The following is a 9,904-nucleotide window of genomic DNA, read 5'->3' as shown; positions in this document are numbered from 1 at the left end:
GCCTTGGGTGGGAGTGGGGGCTGAGAACCTGGCAGGTTGCTTCCAGCACTTCTGGGAGCCTTCCTCCTTTCTTGCCTGGGGTCACAAAGCCACTATGAGCAGGCAAGAGATGGAGCCTAGGCTGGGCATGGCCATGGCTCCTGCAGCGAAGGTGAAATCAGGCTTCAGCTACTGCCAGGCTGCAATCAGGTCTTGGTGTCCTCACCTGTACAGTGGAGGGAATGACACCTTCCTGGGGGGTGGCCAGATGGGAGACATCAGCAGAGGGCCCCTGGCTTGGGGTTCCTGTGTGGTAAGCCCCCACCGAGCCCCTGCTGGGCCTCTTAGGAGAAGCCTGTGTGGCTTGAGTCGGCACCAAGAGAGGCCGGGCTGGGTGAGCCACATCCATGCAGAGGCAGGGCAGGGGCAGGGTAAGGCAGGGAAGGGGCAGGGGCAGGGCAGAGGTGCCCACATACCCTCCCTCCCCTGAGACATGGATCAAACCTAACTCTGCAATGGGGCACAGAGCCTGAGCTCAACAAATGACACTTTGTACGTGCTCGGTAAGTACTTGCCGAATGCCTGTCTGTACACGTTGCTGTAACAAAGGACCATAGGCTGGTAGTTTATAAATGGCAGAAATTTCTCTCTTAGTTCTGGAGGCTGAACGTCTGACATCAGGGTGCCAGCTTGGTCACATTCCGGTGAGGACTCTCTTCTGGGTTGTGTGTGGCTGGACTTCCTGCTGTCTCTACACTGGTGGAAGGAGAGTGAGAGAGCTCTCTGGGGACTTTTATAAGGGCACTAATCCCATTTAGGGGGCTCCACCCTCATGACCCAATCACCTCCCAAAGGCTCCACCTCCTTTTTTTTTTTTTTTAATTTATTTATGATAGTCACAGAGAAAGAGAGAGAGAGAGGCAGAGACACAGGCAGAGGGAGAAGCAGGCTCCATGCACCCGGAGCCTGATGTGGGATTCGATCCCGGGTCTCCAGGATCGCGCCCTGGGCCAAAGGCAGGCGCCAAACCGCTGCGCCACCCAGGGATCCCCTCAAAGGCTCCACCTCCTAACGCCACCACATCAGGGGGTCGAGTCTTGACCTATGAATTCCAGGAGGGCACAGACTTTCAGTGCACAGCCCTGAATCAGTACATGAATGGACATCAGTGTGTTTTTATCAAAGCCTGACCCAGGGCTGGGTCTGGCTCACGGCCATCTGCAGAGCCTGCCAGGGAGCCCGTCCTGCTCTGGGCAGCTCAGGAAGCCACAGTGCTGGTGCCAGGGTGGAAGGAGTGCTTCTGAGCTGCCTCCCCTGTGCACTATCACTGAGGTGCTGGCCCCTCACCCTGTCCCCCCGCCCCTAGCTGGACAGTAGCCTGATGGTCTGTCTGGAGTCCTTTGCACCTGCACGGGGCTTGAGTGTGGGCAGAACCAGAGGCCAGGAAGCAGGAGGGCCTCCATCCACCAAGATCCTCTCTCCTTGCTGCCTGGGGTTCTTAGTGCTCATTTTTTGGGAAAATAGAAGATTCTATCCCCGGGGGACCAGGCACCCACTCCTCCCCCTCCTCAGCCAATTGTTCTGCAGTGAGAGGGGGTTTCAGGGCCTTTCCTGGGTGCAGTTTTGATGGGGGAGGGACAGAGAGTACAGGGGCTGCAGTGCTGGGGAGACAGAAGGTGCCAGAAGGGAAGTGGGAAGCACCAGAGGCCCTCCACTCCCTCCCACACTGTCCCCAGCGTGGCCACACTGATTCATCAGTGCTCTCGGACAAAGATTCACCAAAGAGCTCGGCTGAGGGGCTCATGACCCCGTGGATGTCTTCAGACATTTCTCTCTTCCTGTCCTGCCCCTTGTGTGATCACTCCCCATATTCTGTAAGGGCATCTGGTCCAGGCATTTCATTTTTCCCCTTGGAAATGAGGCTCAGAGATGGGCAATGACCTGGCCAAAGTCACTTGGCACATTGGAACAGGCTCAAGATGACAGCCTGGGCCTCCTGACTCTGACCTAGAACTTTTCCTGATGGCAGTGATCAGGACTGCTGGGCTGGCGGGCCGCTGGCACCAGGCCATGCGGCCACAGGGACCTGGTGTCCGTGCTGAGAGGTCCTTGCTGCCAAGTGGCTGCTTTTGTCTCAAGTCTGGCTTTTATTTCCCTCTCTGAGTGGTTCCAATTTCAGGAATTTTTTTATCTGTGTTTTTATTCTCTCATCTTTCATTGTGCTTTCTCTCTGGGTAATCCGAAGCTTGCAGGCAGCTAAGTACAACATGTACATTCAAATGAAATGCAATAAAAAATAATCGAACGTGTTTCTTTCATGTCTGAGCAGCAGATTAATTCTCTGGCACATCCTATTTCCTTTTCACTCCCTCTGCTTTTGTGGGAGATTTTTCTTCCCCTTCTTAGAATCTCCAGGATTTGAATGACCCCATGGTCCCTGTTCACTGCAGAGACACAGATGGTCCTAACTTTGCAGCCCAAGTCCCCTCGATCAATAGATTATGCTCCTGGGGCAGAGGAGAGGGACCCGCAGGTGCTGCGTGGGCCTGGGAGGGTGCCAGCCTCGGGCAGGGAGAGGACGGGTCTCCACCGATGATGAGCATGGACAGTGTCCACGGGCAGGGCTGTGGGGTCTCCTGTGGATGACACACCTGTCAGATAGACAGGGACCCTCCTGGGCAGACACACCTGTCCCTGCTCACGCACTGGAAAAAGGCAGGTCCTTCTTTACAATGGAGGCCTAGAACTGAGCCTGGATGTTGGAGATCTTGACTTTCAGCCAAAGCAGCTGTCGTGGGTCCCCAGTGAGAGGTGAGTTCAGCAGGGACGCTCTGGATGTGGCCACGAAGTGTAGGCTCATCCCAGGAGGAGAGCGAGAGGCACCCACTGGAGGCAGCAGGTCGGGTTCTCCTGCCTCAGTTTACTTGCTGCCTGACCTTGGGCAAGTGTCCCACCCTCCTGAGCCTCAGGTCTGTGTCTGGAATCTGGAGACACAGCAGGGCACAGGGCAAGGTGACGGGAGGATGAGATGCAGCAACACCGGGGCTGTCAGCACGGTGCCTGGTGGGTCCTGAACGGTGGGGGGCTGGTCCTGGTCGTCCCCCTCCCCCTCCTTCCTCCCCCTTCCCCCTTTCCCTCTCCATCCATCCAGCTCACCATGCGAGCTGCTCTGTGCCAGGCTGCGTGCCAGGCATCGGGGAGAGAAGAAAACCTCTAGTCACCTCCAGTGGCTCAGGGTCCGACGGTGATGCTAGAAGAAGCTCTGTCAGGAGACAGAAGCTGGGCTTTCCGGGGACAGAGGAGGGACTAGCAGAGCGGGCGCCAAAGGGAAGCAGAGAGGGCCTCCTGGAGGAGGTGACCCTTGAGCTGAGCCTTGAAGGGAGCTTGGGTTTCAGGGGCAGGGGCGGGGGAGGGGGTGCATCCCAGGAGAGGGGACAGCAGGGCGAAGGCAGCGGGGCGTCAAGAGTGTGGCGGGTTGGGGACTGGGCGCTGTCCTGGGGCCACAGCTGTGACCCCACAGACGACACTCCCTGGCCTGGAGCTCACAGCCCGTGGGGGGCACAGACGGTCACCGAACAACCGGCAAGCCGCCCTCTGACCAGTGTGCTGAGGACGAGCTTCCCAGGTCTCGACCTTGTCAGGACGGTGAAGGAGGGCTTCCCTGAGGAGGGGACATCTGCCCTGAGATCTGAGGGGTGAGGAGGGAAACTCTGGGGAGATGAGGAGGAGGTGTGCGCCAGGCCGTGGGGACGGCGGGTGCAAAGGTCCTGTGGTGAATTCGGGGCCTGAATGGTGGTCCCTGAGGCCGGTGGAGGCTTGAGGGGAATGGAAGAAGCTGGAGGGGGTGAGAGGGGTTGAGGGTGACCCCAGGGCTCCTGGTACAGGTGAAGCCTCCAGTGCAGTCACGACCCGGGAGCCAGGTTTGTGGGGGAAGGTCATGGTCACCGAGGTCACACCTCTGTGGTCTTTCCCTCTGACCTTCCAGGTGTAAGAGGTTTCTTCCTGCCTGTTCATCCAGGGTCTTCTCCATCCCTCCCCTGCCCCTAAGGATGCACCCCCAAGGGGTAAGGAAGACAGAGGCCCAGAGAGGGGGTGCAGTCTCCCGAGGCCCCACAGCGAGCTTGGGCAGAGCTGGAGGCAGCTCCCGGAGCAGGGTCTGCCCCCGCATTGCCGCCCACTGCCCCCTGGACATCACGGCGGGTGGGGGCCCTGCTCTCCAGACTCCGCCCGCAGGCCCGGGGCTCGGGGCTCCCTCACCCCCTGAATGAATAGCTGAAGAGCCACCGTGTTCGGGGTCAGCTTCCAAATGGTTCAAAAAGAACTTGATAAATGGTCCTGTCCTTTCCCAGGAGATTTCAGATCCCCTTTTTCTGTATTACTTTTATTCATCTTTTATGGCTGTTTCTCGAACACACGGATCCCCTGTCTCCTGTGGCGATTGGAGGTCCCGGGAGAGCCTCTCCCGCGGGGCTGAGGGCACCTGGGCACCTGTCCGGGGTGGCCGGGCCTCCTCGCCTCACCCTCCCCGGTCGGTCCTGGGATTCCTCATGCAGTACAGGGGGTGGTGAGCTCCCCGTCAGCAGAGGTCCCCAGAGCCTGGGCAACGCGTTGCGGGAACCCAGGAGGCATGGAGTGTGGGACCAGGGAGGTGACCAGGCCCGCACCTCCGCAGCCTCCCTGGAGGAGGAGGACATTCCACCTGGAGGAGGAGGACAAAGTGGAGACAGAAGAGGGAGTGGTGGGGAGAGGTCGGGGAGGAGGGGAAGGAGAGTGCAGTCTGCGGTGATCCCAGGGCAGGGCAGGCTGGATTTGGCACCACAGGGTCTGATTCATCCCCTCCGGCTCCAATTCCTCCTCCCCACCCCACCCCCCTGCCAAAAGTGACGCTGTGTTTTCCCCATTTCACTGATGAGGAAACAGGCTCAGGGAGGTTAGATGAGTAAGCAATGAAGCTAGATTCGAACTCAGGTCCCTCCAACTCTTCCCCCCAGACCCCATTAGTTTCCAAGTAGAACATGGGCTGCTCCGAATTGAGCGCTTCCCTTGTGCCAGGCTCCAGGCGAGGTTCTCCGTCCGCCGTGTCTTATTAACCCACAGAAGGCCTATTGCCAGACACCGGAGGGGATGTGCAAGCCGGGGGGTGGTGAGCAGGCTGGTAGCAGGTGGGGCGGGCAGGGAGGAGTCGGGCGGGTTTGGGGCGACAGGCAGGCAGGTAGGTTGGGGAACTCATTCGTGTTTGGCTCTGTCTCTCCAGCCCCACCGTCTTCACCTGCTCGTGTTGCTGGGCCTTGGCGTGTGGGAGCTTTGGGGAGGCCCCTGTGTCTTTCTCCGGGTGGTGAGGGCCCTTCCTGCCCATCGCCAGAATTCGAGGGGTGGGGCTGAGCTCTGCTGACCCGCAGGAGTCCGGTCCTTGGGGCCCTTTCCCTGGGCAGCCCAGCCTGGGGCTCTATCCTGTCCTATTTCACTTAACGCCCATCTCCTCAGAGGAAACTTCCTATTTCCTGTTTTTCAGGTGAGGACCCTGAGATTCAGGGGGTGAGGTGACCCTGTGGACGTCCCACAGCTGGTGATGGGGAGGAGCCAGGAATAGAACCTCCTCTGGGAGATAAGGAGCCCCTTCACCTGGGCTAACCCCGGGGACCCCTCCCCGTGGGCCTGATCCCTGCCCCCATCCTGAGGGTCCCTTGCATCTCAAGCCCGGCTGAGTGCAGCGGTCTTCTATTTTCTTCTATTTATTTATTTATTTATTTATTTATTTATTTATTTATTTTTATTTATTTTATTTTTTATTTTATTTTATTTTTTTTCTATTTTCTTCTCTGGGTAGGTGTCTGACGGTAAGTCCTATGGCCTCGATCCTTAGATTTATGCAAATGGGACAGTCTAGAAGCTTCTGGAAACCATCCAGTAGACAAGCCCAGGCAGACCCAGAGCACTTCCCTGGGGTTCATGCTTGAGGATGCCCCCTTCCAGAAAGGTTTCCTTGGCACTTCTCCGACACCCCCAGCTGATGGCAGGGAGTGGGGCAGAGAGAGACCACGGGGAACCCCGCCCCCTGGGTCTCACCCATCAGGCACTGTTCCCTGAGCACCAACCATGTGCCCTGCACTTTGCACGCAGCCTCTCATTTGATCCTCACAACAACCCTATGAGGTTAATAATATCTTAAGCCTTATTTTACCGTTGGGGAACTAGGGTTCAGAGAGGTCAAGCAACTGGCCTGATGCCACAGTTAGTGAGCGGTAGAGGCAGGGTTCAAACCTCCCACAGACACAGTGATTTCCTCATCTGGCTCCATCAGGTCTGGCTGTGTTCCCCACCCCCGGACACGACCGTGATCCTGGCTCCAGCGGGCTGAGTGAACCTGTGCCCTGCCTGGGCGACCTCCCTGCCCTGCCCCTGCCCAGCTCTCCTCACTCAACTTCATCCTTTTCCCCAGAGCCCCTCCCTCTGTCTGTCCTCCGAGACTGCCAGGGCTGCTCCCTTCGCCTGGAGAGGCTGCCCCCCTCCTCTGTGCCTGGACAACTCCTATTCACAACTCCTTTCAGGACTCAGGTGGGATAGCACCTCCTCCAGGAAGCCACCAGGGTTTCCCCAGCGCAGTCATGTGTCCTGCTCTGGGCTCTCCACCCCCTGCTTCCCTGGAGCCTGGAGCACTGACCACGTGCAGTTAGGGTGTTTGCCTGTGTGCCTCCCCCCCCACCCCCCGCACTGAGATTCCTGACGGCTGGAGGCCTCACCGTGGCTTCTGCTTGCTGCCAGGTCTGCCCGGTGCACGTGGCACTAGATCAATACCTATGGAGCGAGCGGATGACCCTCTGCAATCCTGCGGGCCTCTATAGGGTCTCCCGGGGACGGAACTCGAGGAGACTGGCCCCAGGCTTCCCGCCCCTCAGCAGACCTGGCAGGGGACAGCCGGGGAGCTCCTAGGTGGTGCTGGCAGGAGTCACGTGGCATGTGATGCAAGTCCTGGTGGTGCCACTGGGACCGGAGCGGGACCGGAGCAGCTCATGCCCTTCTCTGTGCCTCAGTCTCCTCATGTATAAAATGGGTCAATAGCAGCCTGTCCCAGGGTGGACCTGAGGATTCAGGGAGGGAAAGAGGCCAAGCATCTGGGCCGGGGCCCGTACACAGTCATAGCTTCATGAATGCACATTCCTTCAGAGGCCATCTGCTCCCCCGAGCCCGTACCACATGACACTCAGGGTCAAGTCACTCTCCCTTCCCCTCTAATGTGAAGGCTCTTTCCGCAAGTGCCTGTTTGCCTGGCGGCCCCTGAGACAGACCCTCAGCTGCAGGGAAATGCGGTTCCAGCCAGAAGGTCCCCGGAGCAGGGGTCCTGTAGGCTGGGTCGGCTCCTCCAGGCGGGCCAGGCCTGCCGAGGCTGCTCAGGGCGCTGGAGGGGTTACCGGCGCGCTCAGCCTGCCTCCCGAGAGCAGGTGTGTGAGCATGCGGCCTCCTCCTGGGCTGGGCATCCCGTGGTGTCTTGGCTCCACTGATACAGAGACGGAAACGTGGCTTGTCCCCACTGTGGCTGTCCTCCCCCCGTGCTGTTCTGTGAGGTGCCCATGCTGATGATAAAAGGAAGGCTTCAGAGCCTCCGGAAGCCAGGCAGAGGGTGATGTTTCTAGGAAGACAGCAACAGGGTCTCAGGCCAAGGCCCAGGATCTCCAGGCCCAGGGTCCACCATTGGACCTGGGACCTGCTTCTTGACAGCGAGGACATCGGGGTGGTTGGAGGGAGGCTGTGGGCACAGACACAGGGTAGAACCAGGTGCTGTGGCAAAGCAAGGGCTTCGAGGCCAACCGGCAGGCCGGTGCTGGAACCCCAGCTTTGCCACTTATGTGCCTTCAGCCACTCTGAGCCTCGGGTCCCCCTCTGTCCAGGGGGAGGAGGATGAGAAGCAGAGATGCTGCCTGTGACGGGCATGGAGGAGCCCACCTCTCTGAGCTGGCCTCCTGCCTTGTGGGGGGCTCCCGTCTCCTCACTTGCAGGTGGCCACGAGGAGGGACTCCTCTGCTTCGGGAATGTCACTTCATCCATCCTCAGAATAGACCATGAGAATCTCTTGGACTTCCAAGGCCTCTCAGGTTTCCAGAAGCCCCTGAGAAATGCCACCATGCCTGGGGTCTGCCCCCAAAGCCTCTGTGAGCGGTACCCCACAGGGAGTGGGGGCAGGTGGCCAGGAGCAAAGTGTGGGTTCCAGAGGTGGGGAGGAGCCGGGGCGGGGAAGGCTGAGGCATGGGAGGTGGCCTGCACTGCAGCCTCCAGCAGGGGAGGGCTCTGCAGGGCTCAGGGAAGGGGCCAGCATTGGCCACACCCTGGACATCCCCATGGAATTCACTTATTACCATTGCTGGCTGCGGGCCTCGATCTGTCCCCCGTGGAGTGCCACAGAATAAAATCCCAATTGCCTTTTGAATACTTGCCATCCTAATGTGCTGATGGAATCAAAGGGTGGGTGGTCCCATTTGAGGGGCAGAGGGGGCAGGGCAGCAGAGAGGGCTGTCCCCTGGGTCAGGGCCAGTGAGGAGGCGGCGGGAGGCTGACAGGCCATTGTCCTGCATCAGACATGAGGCCAGAAGCCAGGAGGGGAGCGTGAGGCGGCTCAGGTGACAGCAGGCAGGGCGAGACCACATTAGGAGCACCTGCCCACCTGGCCGGTAGATCAGCTGCTTTGGTCGGACCAGCACCGCCTGCCCTGGGGTGACTCAGGGCCACTCTCGACGCCTGCTGGCCCTTCCTGCCCTGATCAGGGCTCTAATTTCTGCCTCCTGCCGTCTTCCTCAAGACTCAAGACCACCTCCAAGACCCTTCGTGGGACTCTGATTCGTGCTTCAACAAACATCCTGTCTGGGCCCATCACAAGACAGGCTCTGGGTGGGCAGATACTGCTAGTGGGGAAGACTCATTCATTCATTCAATGAGCTCTCACTGAACGCCTGCAGTGTGCCGGGCACTGTTCCAGGCACTGACCAGCAGTGATGAGCGAAGCAGACTGGGCCCACCTCCCGTGGTACTCACACCGAGGCCTCCTGCTCCTAGAAGGAGGGGTGCAGACCTCGGGTGTGTGTAGCAGACCTTCCTTATTGGGCAGGGTGAGGGCCCCAGGTCCTGGCCATCCCTAGCCTGGTGCCCCCTGACCTCCTCCCTGGTAGCCCCCTGCAGCCCCCCACCCCTGCTTCTGGACCCTCCTAGACAGAACGGCAGGCTTGACACGTTCCAGGGGTAGCTGGTGTCCAGTGCATGCCATAGTAAGAACCCCATGTGGACTGTCTCTTATTCCTCATGACCCCTCCAGGCCTCAAAGCAAGGAGGGTGACAGAGGAACAGCTAGTGGGTGAGGACTGGAGGATTGTGGGGAGCATATGTGAGTGGCACACAGGCACAGGGAAGTTGAGCCCACGATCATGGAGCCAGTCACCAGAAACATTGGGACCCAGCCCAGGTCCGGCCAACTCTGGGGTCCCAGGGGTTAAGCTTTGACTCTACTGTCTGCAGAGGAAAGCAGCCGGGCTCCACACTCAGGCGGGTCCAGCTCTGGGCTCCATCCTTCACCATCATTGTAACCCTAGGAGAACTGCTGGACCTCTCGGAGCCCCAGTGTCCTCATCTGTAAAATGAGGATGACACCACTTCCCTGTCAAGACCCTGGGAAATGAAAGATCAACCTTTTAAAAGCCTCTCGCAGGTCAAGAAACAAGCCAATATCCTTGCTTCTTCCCTCTGTCCCCCTCTCTGTTTCTTCCTCCCCTCTCCCTCCCTCCCTCCCTCCCTCCTTCCCTCCCTTCCACTCAAGAGGCAGGAAAGCGACAGGACTGGACCCTACACCTGTGCGTCCCGTGTGCTCACAGTCACACTCACAAGGGCCTCACGCTTGTAGGCAGGTGCACATCCGCCATGTGCCGTGCCCTCCCCCTGGGCC

This window comes from Canis lupus, chromosome 5 (assembly GCF_048164855.1).
Source record: "Canis lupus baileyi chromosome 5, mCanLup2.hap1, whole genome shotgun sequence".
Taxonomy (NCBI): domain Eukaryota; kingdom Metazoa; phylum Chordata; class Mammalia; order Carnivora; family Canidae; genus Canis; species Canis lupus.
Note: the sequence above shows the minus strand (reverse complement) of the source record.